Genomic DNA, 14,474 nt, shown 5'->3' on the forward strand with positions numbered 1-14,474 from the left:
TTCCCAACGACCCGTTCCGCCGCGCGGGCCGTCCCCTCGCAACGTTAATATAATACCACATACCCCACAACAGAATCCTATTCCCCTCAAAACGCCAGTGTAGTGATCTAATTAGAAATATAAAAACAAAATATCAAAACACTAGTTTGACCCCTCCGTCGTCATTTCCAGCGAGCTTAGAACGACTTCCGGGTCGGGTTTAGAAAATCCCGATCACCTTAAACATTACATAACTATTTTATCCGCCACGAATATGAAAACTTTTAAGTGCATTACATATCCCCGTAATCTCAAGACACTATCGATCGACCTTACACATTTGAATTACGTCTACTTTTCGCTCCGCATGCTCCGGTGTCCAGAGGCTAATACCACAGCTAACGGCTGCTGCGTTCGACGGGCCTCGGAAAACCGGCGTTCTTCTTAAAATTCCCTACGGCCAATCGGTGCCCTAAATTACACAATAACATAACTATACTTCCACACGTCCCACCAATCACTCCTAACCATAAACATTCGCCAAACATACATTCATACACGCTTCCTAACACAATTAAAAAGTACACAATTAAAAAATACAAAATCAGCATTCACGCACATTTCCGCCTCTCGAACGCCGCACGCGGCGCGACCGGCAAACATTTCATAAAGCACTATTTTGTTACAGCACGCCCGCCCGTGCCCAAGGCTAAAACCAGACCTACTCGTGCTAACTCTCTACTGTAGAAAATACTACGCAACGGCGTGCTTCAGTCACTACTTTAAGACATACTATGCACGGTGTCTATCCCGGCTTAACTCTGAGCACGAATCTAAGACATGTTCCTATCCCCTTACCTGTTCCGACTGGCAACGGCGCCCCGTTCATAGTGCTAACATTTTTACAATAAAATATACTACGCCCGGTGATTACAGAGCCGCCCCCCCCAGCCAGAACACTCAATCTAATTGTCCCTTACATCATGATTACATGAGGTTAAATTCCTAGCAACCCCCTCCGCGGTTCGAATAGAGCGTCCATACATTATCACACTCACCTCTTAGTAACTGTTCCTAGTCACTTCGAAGACGATCGACCAGTTGTTCTCCTCGTCGACCGGCGTGTAGAAAAAAATTTCTTTGTTGTGTGATAAAACGAGCACTAGATTCACTGAAGTCCGGCACCAAAAATGAAGTGGATTCCCAAGCTGTTTCGGTTCTGCTCTGCTTCAGAACCGGGTTGCCTTAGTACTCTGCGTTGTGATTAAATACCTTAAAGCTGGGAATCACTTCTCTTCAAACTGACTGAGCAGGCCGAAAGGCAGAAGGAATTTAGGAGGAAAGATAGTTTAACAGTTGTTTAATCAAAGTTTTAAGAATGTATACAAATTACAATAAGAAGATGCTATGGTTGTTGATCACAAACACTATGCCGTAAGATGATACAACCAGCCTAATATTACAGTATAAAGAATGATAATTGATAAGTTGTTGCTGGTCTTTGTGTTGTCTTGGCTGACAAAACAAAGCAGTCTGTTTTTCCCTCCAAAAAGTCCTTTTGTTCTCGTTGCCTGCTGAAGATGGGTGAGATGGTAGGTGAGGTCCTGTCCTTGTGGGTTTGGTTGGTTCCAGAGTGTTCTTTGGTTGTTCCTCTGTTTTTCTCCCCACATCACACACCCATCTTATAGCCCAAGGCCGTGTCTCGGAGTTGATGACATCATCACATTCCTGCCCCAATCACAAACCGGCTAAGCTGGTATTTGAAAATAGGGGTTTGGCTTATAGGCCAAACCCTCTTCACAGTTACCCAGAGAATATCTAACCTATAATATCTAACCTATAATTTTACTTAAACACATTACTTGACTTGTTAATACCTTGATGAACCTCAAAATATATTGATTACCTAAACACAGCTTTATTACTAAGTCTGTTTGACTTTCAGAACATATATCTAACAAATCTAATCATTCTGTTAGCTTAATAGAATACATTTCAATACCATATAGAACAACCAATTAATCATTTTGAATCTAAATGAAAATAGCACAGACACATTAACTAATTGTAGACATTTAGTATGACCAAACACTAATTATATTTTAACTTACTTATTCAAATTACTATTTTAACAATATACCAGGAAATAGTTAGTTTGGAGATCTTCTGTGTGAGTGTGTGTGTGTGTGTGTGAATGTGTGTGTGTGTGTGTGTGTGGCTATGTGTGTGTGAGTGTGTGTGTGTGTGTGTCTGTGTGTGTGAATGTGTGTGTGTGGATGTGTATTCGAAAATGTGTGTGTGTGAGTATGTGTGTGTGTGGATGTGTATTCGAAAATGTGTGTGTGTGAGTATGTGTGTGTGTCTGTCTGTGTCCCCAGGCCGTAAGCAGCTGATAACACTTCATGGGCGCTTTGATGTAACAGTTGTTTCCTTTTAACCTCATCTCTGTGTGTGTGTGTGTGGATGTGTATGTGAAAATGTGTGTGTGAGTGTATGTGTGTGTGTGAGTATGTGAGTGTCTGTGTGTGTGACAGGATACTCCAGCGAGATAACATGTCTACGTGACCTTTTGTCTTTGTTTGATCTACCCCCTAAAGGGAAGTGCCTTACCCCAGCTGCCACTATGCCATTGTCACCCCAGGAGGGCATTTGCACAATCAGTCTATGTAACCACACACACACAAATCTATGAATTATTGTTTTGAGGCCTAAATATTTCCACACATTAGTTAATCATGAGTCTATGTTTGGGAATTTACTACACAACCTTTTTAAACAAACTATTAAAAAACATTGGCATCTTCTCAGTTCTGATCCAACATTGGATAAATCTTTTCAGATCCCCACTAGATTAGTCTACAGGAGAGCACATAACATCAGAGACATTGTGGTTAAATCAGACCTGCCTCCTAAAAAAACACAAATTTTTTTAGATGACCTGCCAGATGGAAACAGACGTGGTTTGTGTGCTCAATGTCACTTTACAGAAAAATGCACTGTTTTCTATCACCCAACAACTGGGAAAGATGTTAAAGTTAGAGGTTCTATGTAGGATTGCAAGTAACTGTCTAACTGTATATATAACTGTTTCCACTAGAGGGCGCTCTAGGCGGAGCCACTAATGCTGCCACCAGGTGGCGAGTATTTAAGGAGATGTCTCCTCCCCCTCTCTTTTCCACCTGCCTCACACCGTGAGGAGAACTCTTGTACTGCTGTTTACCATGTGAATAATAAACCACGCCAAAGGCTAAAGATAGAAACCATGCCTCTTGACCACATTATTGTCGCCCCATAGCCAGATTCTGTCAACAAAAGAGATAAAAATAAGAGGCAAAATAACATGTACAACTACCAATGTAATCTATATGCTTAAGTGCCATGTGGTAAGGCATATGTCGGTAAGACGGCACGTGCTTTAAAAACATGTATTGCTGAACACAGCAGTACGATACGGAATGAGGATGAAAAAAGCCCAGTAGCTTTACATTTTTAAAAAGGCACACCACAATGTCTCATCACTAATGTCTCATCACTAAGATACCTTGGAATAGAGAGAGTGCATCTTCCAAGACGAGGGGGAGATATAGATAATCTCCTACTGTGACATCCTCGGGCACGACGCAAAACACAAGTTGATTTCTTGAACTGATTTGAATGAAGAAGCATCCAAAACTTCATCCAAACCGTAAAATCTGTATGAGTACAAATGCATACAAAAGATACCATTACTATCAAGTCCATTAACAATGGTTGGAAAGTCACTATACATACACCACAATTGTCATCTCCATCAATCAATACCTTATTGGCTGCGTGCCAGTACATGAGAACATCGATGCTTTACTGTAGTGTGTCTTCTGTCAGTTTCTTGGAAGATTGTCTTGATACGTTGGCTTGGTGGCTTGTTCTTTAGTTATTAGAACGGCAGGTAATTTCATTACCACTCATGTTCATAGTTCCAACGCAAGAGAGAGAAGGCGGAAACACGTCACCGGATACCAGGGGTGTCAACTCTCGTGAGATGTGGTAATTGCACAAATAAAATAGAAAAAACAGTGTGCCACTAATATGTATCTTATATAAAAACAAATAATAAATACATTGAAAAGCAATTGAGTGTATCATTACTATTATACAAAATAAGCATATAAATTGTAAACATAAATAACTATATTAACCAACTGTTAACCATAGCTGCAGTTACACCTACTGAGGAGAGAAGTATGGTGGATCCATTATCTTAAAACTATGGCACCAACAGGACTCAATGAGGACTTTGACATTAGACCTTATTTATAAATTTAACTTATAGAGGGAGACAGTCAATAGACTTTGTTTTTTGTTTTTTCATTTTTGTTTTTGTTTTCAGTGGCTAGGACTTGTACCTTACACACTGCTGCCTGTTGCCTATCTGTAAATTATGTCTTAATACTGTGTTTAGTATAGATATTTCTCATAAAAAATCTCCAAAAAAAATGTCTAATGAAAAGATAAATTGTTACTTAATCATGTATAAAATGTATCAATCATGCAAGTCTTGGGACCGCCCCTGATCACCAGGTGGGGCTGATTTTTCAATCTATTTCACTTCCTGTATACAAATATGTCATTTTGTGTTGTATATATCACAGAGCACCCTCTTGTATTTTGAAGAGGTACCCCCAAGCTCCAAGAAACTGCAAAAAAATTAATTGCAACCGACAAAACAAGGTTCAACCCCATGGTTCCCGGACTAACTAAAAACACACTATTATAAAACAACTAGAACCACACATTTTGCTGCAACCGCAAAGCATGTTGGGATGGAGGGAGTGGCCAACTGTCTATAGTATTGCACTGTCTCTGTGCTGACCCCCTGCAGTAGTCTCTGTGCTGACCCCCTGCAGTAGTCTCTGTGCTGCTGACCCCCTGCAGTAGTCTCTGTGCTGACCCCCTGCAGTAGTCTCTGTGCTGCTGACCCCCTGCAGTAGTCTCTGTGCTGCTGACCCCCTGCAGTAGTCTCTGTGCTGCTGACCCCCTGCAGTAGTCTCTGTGCTGCTGACCCCCTGCAGTAGTCTCTGTGCTGCTGACACCCTGCAGTAGTCTCTGTGCTGACCCCCTGCAGTAGTCTCTGTGCTGCTGACCCCCTGCAGTAGTCTCTGTGCTGACCCCCTGCAGTAGTCTCTGTGCTGCTGACCCCCTGCAGTAGTCTCTGTGCTGCTGACCCCCTGCAGTAGTCTCTGTGCTGCTGACCCCCTGCAGTAGTCTCTGTGCTGACCCCCTGCAGTAGTCTCTGTGCTGACCCCCTGCAGTAGTCTCTGTGCTGACCCCCTGCAGTAGTCTCTGTGTTGACCCCCTGCAGTAGTCTCTGTGCTGCTGACCCCCTGCAGTAGTCTCTGTGTTGACCCCCTGCAGTAGTCTCTGTGTTGACCCCTGCAGTAGTCTCTGTGTTGACCCCTGCAGTAGTCTCTGTGCTGACCCCCTGCAGTAGTCTCTGTGTTGACCCCCTGCAGTAGTCTCTGTGCTGACCCCCTGCAGTAGTCTCTGTGCTGACCCCCTGCAGTAGTCTCTGTGTTGACCCCTGCAGTAGTCTCTGTGTTGACCCCTGCAGTAGTCTCTGTGCTGACCCCCTGCAGTAGTCTCTGTGTTGACCCCCTGCAGTAGTCTCTGTGCTGACCCCCTGCAGTAGTCTCTGTGCTGACCCCCTGCAGTAGTCTCTGTGCTGACCCCCTGCAGTAGTCTCTGTGCTGCTGACCCCCTGCAGTAGTCTCTGTGCTGCTGACCCCCTGCAGTAGTCTCTGTGCTGCTGACCCCCTGCAGTAGTCTCTGTGCTGCTGACCCCCTGCAGTAGTCTCTGTGCTGACCCCCTGCAGTAGTCTCTGTGCTGCTGACCCCCTGCAGTAGTCTCTGGGCTGCTGACCCCCTGCAGTAGTCTCTGGGCTGCTGACCCCCTGCAGTAGTCTCTGGGCTGCTGACCCCCTGCAGTAGTCTCTGGGCTGCTGACCCCCTGCAGTAGTCTCTGTGCTGCTGACCCCCTGCAGTAGTCTCTGTGCTGACCCCCTGCAGTAGTCTCTGTGCTGCTGACCCCCTGCAGTAGTCTCTGTGCTGCTGACCCCCTGCAGTAGTCTCTGTGCTGCTGACCCCCTGCAGTAGTCTCTGTGCTGCTGACCCCCTGCAGTAGTCTCTGTGCTGCTGACCCCCTGCAGTAGTCTCTGTGCTGCTGACCCCCTGCAGTAGTCTCGGTGGCAGCATTTGAAGCCGCTGTTGTTGCCCTCTGGCGATAAACATGTGTACCACAACTACGAAAAATACTTCCTGTTACCTGAACATATTCCCACACGCTCAACACATTTTAAATGCTTTATTTATGTCCACAAAAATACAAAGTACATTAAGGACATAAACACAAACAGTGCAATCAGCTCATTGGGAGTCATTCAGTTAAGTTTGTGACTGTGACAGAGGATGTTTCAAATGTGGGTTAACAGATACAATAGCATTACCGTAAAACTATATCTACTCTATGGGTACAAAAAGCAACGCCGTCTCCAAATAGAGCGGCTACCAATAATAGCAGATATAGAACAATATCTTGCTAACTGTTTAGCCTTTCTCTTGAAGATGTGGGCCATCTGAAGGCCCCTAACCACACACACATTCACCCACACACAGATGCTACAGAATCCATAATGTTCTCGGTTACCGCCTAACATGGGCCGCCTAATAAAGTAAGGTACAGTATGCGATACGGGTAATCAGTCCTGTTGCCTATAAAATAAGGCTGGAAGAAGGGAGGAGAACCTTTTTCTCTAACCTCACTCTCGTGTGTGTATCCTGTAAACTGCTTTGCACATTCCCGTACTAAATAAATATGCACAAGAAGGATGCAGTGTCTCTCTCTTGTTACGAGTGTCAGATTTAAATGTTACCACTTCACCCAAAAAGGTCAAGGTCAAACCGGGAACAAAGAGTGGTCAGTGAAGGTATTTATACAACGGCATGCAAATTTCACGATTCTGATTGGCTGAAACAGTCAAGTTAGAAGTGGTTATTTCTCATAACCCACGCTCGTGATCCCAGAACCCGCCCACAACCGAATTACAATCACTCCGCCAGTTCGACTTTTTAGGAAAAACCAAGATGGCGGACAATAATCTTTACGAATGGATGTGTTGAAAGCGACATAACGACTAATTCAAAAACGATTCTGTCGGGGAGCTCCAGTAGCTCACCACGTACCTCGAGCGCTATTTCGGCGCCGGGGACAACCGTGCTCGTCACGGATCTGGGGTTTAGCGAGTTCGAATCCCGGACTGCAGCCGTGCCTTTCCCAGAGTGTCTTCCCCCCCATCTGAACCCTTTCAGCCTGTTTCTGTCGGTCATCCTTGACCAGAATAAATGCGATAAACGTATAAAAGAGCCAGGGGAATGGCCAAAGTTTAAAAAAAAAAACGATTCTGTCATGTGGAATGTGTTAGTTTCTTACACAATGTTGGATTATGTAATTGGTGGGTCATGAGTCATTGTGGAACAAAATAAATATCGCGCGAAGTCTGTTGTTAGATGCCATTCGTCAAAAGGACACTCATTTCACTTAATAAAATGTCCAATCAATCAATCAATCAATCAATCAATCAAACCAATAACAACCGCTCACTTCACTGTTAGATGGCATGCTGTAAAGCAGGGGTCGGGAACCTATGGCTCGCGAGCCATATATGGCTCTTCTGGTGACAGCATATGGCTCCCAGAATTTTCTGTGTAAAAAAAAAAAAAAAAAAATGTTTTTTTTTTTTTTTTTTTATACTTGTGATATTTCTTAATAATACTGTGTCATTTTAAAGTAGAGGTGGGCATAGATTAATTTTTTTAATCTAGATTAATCTATCTGCAATCCTGGATTTAATCTAGATTAATCTAGATTAAAATGGCTAAAAAAGAAAGAAAAACCTGCCGAAGGCATTCAAAATATGTGTGTTCTACCCAAATAATGACCAGAAGTAAGTCCTTACTTTTTCTTTCCTCCTTATGTTTCTCAGGCCAGGTGGCCCATTACACCATGAGCCCATCTCCCGTTTCCAAAAATGCATTACAGACTGTTTGAAAAAGCTGTTTTGCTATGATAATTGGTAATGAAATATCAAAATAATGTTCAATAAGATGTACTTGTGTTTAATAAGTTGTTTTATTCAGAAGTTAACAGTACAGTATCTAGCACACTCTCAGGAGCAAAACAGAAAGAATCATTTCAAACTTGAACTATGTGACATGGCTTGAATCAACTGCTCCAGTGGAGTTGCTCAGTGGCCAATGGTGTCAACTGTGGTTGTACTGGGCAGCTCCCAGGTGTGAATGGAACTGTGTGAATGTGAAGCAGGGCTTTCCTGAAAAAAGAGCATCTGTGCTCAGCGAACCTACCCTGGGTAAATAAATAAATAAATAATTTTTTTTTTATTAGATTAATGCGTTAATTATATTATCGCGCGATACTAGTATAGCGTTAACGCAGCACGTTAACGCCGTTAACGGCCCAGCTCTATTTTAAAGTAAACAGAAATTAGTTTTGAAGATACAGCTAATAGTATCTGTAGCTGAAGATATAGCGAGCAGAGCTGGCGAGGGAACACAAGTAGAGATGTTCCGATACCATTTTTTCCTTTCCGATCCGATTCCGATACCTAAGCTTTGGGTATCGGCCGATACCGATACTTATCCGATACCAGTGCATACATTAAAAAAATTAAAAAATATTATATAAATTATAAAACGTTTTTTTTTTTAATACAGCTACTGTTTTATATATACTGTTTTTTATTAATAACTATAAAGTAATGGTATTTATTCAACAACAGGTGATTGTATAGATTAGTATCAGTAATTGAAAACTATCTCAATGAGTTCACCCACGGAAAGGTTGTTGGCACATTAGTTCCACACGGACATTATTCGTTGCTGCACTTGCTTCCACAAGAAGGCTCCGTTTAGTACCAGAGGCTCTGTTGTTGTGATTTTTGCACAATAAATATTCAACATTCTCTTTTGAGACTCCGCCTCAGACTCTTATCATTTGGCACTAAAAGCTAAACATTGTCGCCGATATGGCTGTCCGCAACATGTCATTAATTGTGTACGCGACGTGCAATTGTGCAATGACAACGTTACCGTGAGCTAGGTTAGCTAGCATGAGCTACCGCTATATGGAAAGACTGTAACGTTACTGCCGGTGACATTGTGATTTAACTTGGAATACTCCTTTGCCAACTTGCTGTACTTTGCTTGCAGATCTGCAGTCATTATTGCTGGATTATGATAGCCCCAACTTTAGCCAAGGTAACGTCAAAGCTAGCTTTCGGTTAGCTGTTCAATGCTAATAACACCAGCCACCAAGCGAACTCATCAGAGCTCCCCGTCAACAGCGCTGTCGGGACAATGGCATTTTAAGAAAGTATCTGCTCTGCTGTTAATGGCAATTGACACTTTAATTCACGGTCGATTAAGCACACGTTTGTTTTATAATGCTCACCCAGCGAAGTATGAGTATATAAAGTATCTACAGAGCCCAACGTCCGCAGTGTTGTTGATAAATTATGTCATGGTATCGGAGCGCAACATTAGAGGGTACTCGCCGATACCGATACCAGCATTTTAGGCAGTATCGGCGGCATTTCCGATACTGGTATCGGTATCGGAACAACTCTAAACACAAGTGGACAGAAATAAAAAATCTTCAACCTGAAGACCAGCTGATTCTTAAAACTTGGAACGAGCTTCCTGTGACATACCACACAATGCAGCGTGAGTATTGCCGTATTGACCATGTTTGGCTCTACATATGCATGTGGGCAGTCATTCTCGCATATGAGGAACATTAAGACCAACCTACGCTCACGTTTAACTGATGGAAGCCTCAACGCCTGCATGAAGCTCAATCTCACCACGTATAAACCAGATTACAAGGCCATCAGCAAAACCATGCAGCACCAGAAGTCGCATTAAAAGTAAGACATATTTAATTTATTATATGTTAAAAATACTATATGGCTCTCAATGAAATATATTTAGAAATATTTGGCTTTTATGGCTCTCTCAGTCAAAAAGGTTCCTGACCCCTGCTGTAAAGCAACCTATTAAAAATATAAATCGAGGGAGATTATGTCTGTCACTGGCCATATATGTGAGTCTTCCCTGCAATCCTATTGGACCCCAAATTTTGAAGACAGGCAAAATTATATCCATGCATGTTCTCGCAGGCTCATCTGCGCAAAAGCGCATTGCAGAAGGTGCAGAAGGTTCTGAGAATTCTGTTCCAGCTAAGAGGCAAAATAACGACCAAGATACTCTTTTCACAAACTGCACTATAACTGGGAATGTTACCATCAATGTAAATAAACCATAATCACCCTACAAAAACAGTACTGTATTTGTAAATCTGGTATGTCATAAATGTCTAGATGTAGCAGTACTGTCTATCTGTATGTCATGTATGTCATATATGTTATGATTAGGGATGCTCGATATTGTTTTTTTTACCGATACCGATATACCGATATTGTCCAACTCTTAATTTACGATACCGATATCAACCGATATCACATTTTAATGCCGATATTGGCCGATAATATCGGTAGGCCGATAATATCGGACATCATTTCTATAGAAATGTAAAAAAAAATTAATTTAAAAATAAAATTACATTTTTTTTGAAAACCGATACAGATATTTTCCGATATCACATTTTAATGCCGATATCGGCCGATAATATCGGACATTTATGATTAATTGAAAATGGGGGACCCTGATGTAAACAAGACGAAAGTCTTTCTCTGGTCTGCATCCCCTTAACAATTGTGTGTATTGAGCTGTACTGTATTGTACCCATTCTGCAATCTGGTAATAAAATGTTTAATCAATCAATCAATCATTCCAATAACAACCGCTAACTTCATAATTCATCTGTATCGCAACCGAATCACGTATTTCGTCGAGGAAGGTAGCATTATGTTGGAAAAAATTAAATGAAATAAAAAAATGTGAATTAAAGAAGTTAAAACGAAGTTTAGCCTATTAAATTGTTTAAAAAGCCTATAGCCAATGACGTATTTTAAGCGACTGGCCGAGGAGGGGGAATTGAATTGCAACCGTGTACAAGCAAAACTTTGACTGTAAACGGCGTCTAACCTGACTGCATAAATGCACCTCCATTATGCTTCAATTAATGTGTGTTTATTGTATAGCAATAAGGTTGGATGAATTCGGCAATTGTATAAAAATGTAAGCACTGTCTATCTGTAATAACATTTTCAATCAATAAATCAATCAATCCCATAACACACGCTCACAGATGGAATGCCTTGAAACAGCGCTGCTCACGGAGGCAACATCTCTTCTTTTTTTTTGGAACTACTTTTTCTGCGGATGGTTGTCAATACATCTTAATGTGTGTTTATTGTATAGCAATAAGGTTGGATGAATGCGCCAGTTGTATTAAAGCCATTACACCACACCCTAATTATCATAACCCACTCCTGCGCGTGATGTAATGCTTAATTTGACAAGGGTGTTATGTTTCAATTGGCAGTCAGTGAAGCAGGGGGACTCACTTGATTTAAGCCTACATTAACGTTCGTTGTCAGTGCCCTAAAAGAAAAACATATTTCCAAAAGGTCAACTTTTGGAATAGTTGACCTCTGTGTGTCAATAAGTAGTAGAGTTCAAAATGGCATTAGAACTTGCAACCAAGACTACCCTGTTGCTGGACACGTTATGCAATGTCACAACGAAAATTATTCTTTGTTGAAAATCGAAGGGTTGGAACATATTAGCAGTGGTGGAGGAAGTACACAGTTCCTTTACTTAAGTAAAAGTAGAAATACCCAGATAAATTACTCTGGTAAAAGTAAAAGTCTCCATTCAAAGTCTACTTAAGTAAAAGTAGAGAAGTATTTGCTATTGAATGTACTTAAGTATCTAAAGTAAAAGTATACATTCTACATGACGTTTATGTATCGCAGTGCTTGTGAGTGTTCAAGCCTTGATCCATTGACCTCTACAGCTATGTTAAAGTGGTATGTGGTCAAGTTATGTTGCTCTGATTAAAGGTTATGTTAAAATGGTATGTGGTCCAGTTATGCTGCTCTGATTAAGTCCCCTTGAAGTTGTCAGGCTTCAAACATTTTGCCATGTTTTCTATGCTAAATCTTTCTCTTCAAAGTAACTAGTAACTGATTGGTTCAGATAAATGTAGTGGAGTAAAAGTTCCCTCAAATTTAAATACTCACGTTAAGTACAGTACTTGGGTAAAAATACTTAGTTACTTTCCACCACTGCATAGTAGACCACAAGGAGTGAAGACAGGATCAAATTCACTGTCTTTAAATTACCCAGGTCTGAATGAGGACATTGAATTCACATGTTTCCTATGAATATGCTATATGTACCAGTTGTCATTTCTATTACCCCATGTGACGAATAATATGCCCCGATGTAGAACACTTATTCTTGTATTCACTTTGTTTTTTATTATGTCATGTTGTGGTTTTATTGATGTGTGTGTTTTTCTTGAATTGATTGATCAATCACCTGTGAGTAGATGGAATTGCCCTCTATTGGGCACCTGTGATGACAAGTCCTTTATAAATAAAGGATTAACCTAGCAACGTATTATGCCCTGATGAAGACCAGCTGGTCCCAACATGTTGGCTTTTTAAAAACGACGTAGCTGTCTCAAAATAAAGGCTTTTTATTGTATTTCTCTTCCTGTTATACCTCTAGAGTGCCTGGGGTCCCATCTTGACCCCTGTGTGTCTTTGACATTTTACAATGTGTTTTCAGTAAAACTTTACTTTAGGGAGCAGAAATAATGATTCACTGTGAACTAATGAGGAACTAAAGCCTAGGAACCAACATTATTTAACTGAGCTAGCTTTTAGAATTAGAGGTCAGCGGGTATAAAACAGGGATTTGAGATTGAAACTAACCGGAAAAAAACAACTTTCAAATGCCATGGCCATAGGAAAAACCTATACATACAATTTCAACTTGACAACAAAAACAAACAAACATTCTAAATGAACTACATTTGATTTCCTGTCAGTTGCTGGTATCAGCGAACACTGCAGGAAATCAAGTCTCATTTGTTCCCTAGCAACACAATTCCAATGACACAGATAGGCTGCTCTGCTCCGGGTGGGGATATGGAATGACTGCAGTTCATAAAAGCAGCTTATGGACTAGTGTGAGAAGCCTATAGGGAGGTGTAGTGGTTGTATTTCCAATGGACCCATTTCTAAATAGTCTCGTTTAAAACAAATAAAGCATGCACATTGGCATGGTGTACCTCACTGTGTGTATTCATCCACAATCTATAGCTCAGCATGAAAAAACTACACTCACTTTGGCGCTGCTGACTGACGTCACCACAGAGAATACTCCTGGCTGTATTAGGTGCATGTGTAGTTATTTTTTAACCACAAATTAAAAACCTTATAACTAACTTTATTTCAACCAAAAATGCTTAAACAATAATGTTAGTGATAGAAGGGAACTCATTTTGTGAGTGGAAATGGAAAGCTTGCCAATGTTCATGAGGCAGAATTTTTACAATAGCCGATAATACATTTTCCAATGATAAATCCCTATAGGCTACACCTCCCTATAGAGACCTACCTCTTTTTGGCTGGTTCAAATGGCTATTTTAGTTTATTTGGAATGTGTGTGTGTGTGTGTATGTGTATGTGTATGTGTATGTGTGTGTGTGTGTGTGTGTGTGTGTGTGTGTGTGTGTGTGTGTGTGTGTGTGTGTGTGTGTGTGTGTGTGTGTGTGTGTGTGAGAGGCCCAGGCAAAGACCTATGATGACCTATATGTTGCAATAACTCCCACTTATAGCATGATGAGTTACACAATGGCTTTTGATGATGGGAATTAACTCACATGGTTGTCCACTGAGTATCAGTCGTCATGAATTCATACAGGGAAAACGACCAAGGGACTGGGCCTGGCTAGCAGGTTTGTTGGTGAACACTGACCTCTAGTGGTGGTTTGATGTAAGTATGAGAAGAAAAATCTATTTTTATGGAGAGATATTGAGATTTATTTTTACATCAGAGAATCGATGTGAATTATGTGTCGTATGACCTTTGACCAGTGAGACTGGCCTAAATACAGGTTGAATGAAATGAGCTCCTGAAAATCTCATGTTATTGAAATTCAATTGTTCATCCATATCCACATGACTACCGGTATGTAGAATAGCATTATTGATTGATTGATTGAAAAGTTTATTAACAGATTGCAGAATGGGTACAGTACAGTACATCTCAATACAATTGTTAAGGGGATGCAGACCAGAGAAAGACTTTCGTCTTGTTTACATCAGGGTCCCCCATTTTCAATTCATCATAACATATATGACATACATGACATACAGATAGACAGTACTGCTACATCTATACATTTATGACATATCAGATTTGCAAATACAGTACTGTTTGTGATACAAAAGTGTCCAGAAAAGGAG

Source organism: Notolepis coatsorum (genome assembly GCF_963971535.1).
Source record: "Notolepis coatsorum genome assembly, chromosome: 1".
In the NCBI taxonomy this organism is placed as follows: domain Eukaryota; kingdom Metazoa; phylum Chordata; class Actinopteri; order Aulopiformes; family Paralepididae; genus Notolepis; species Notolepis coatsorum.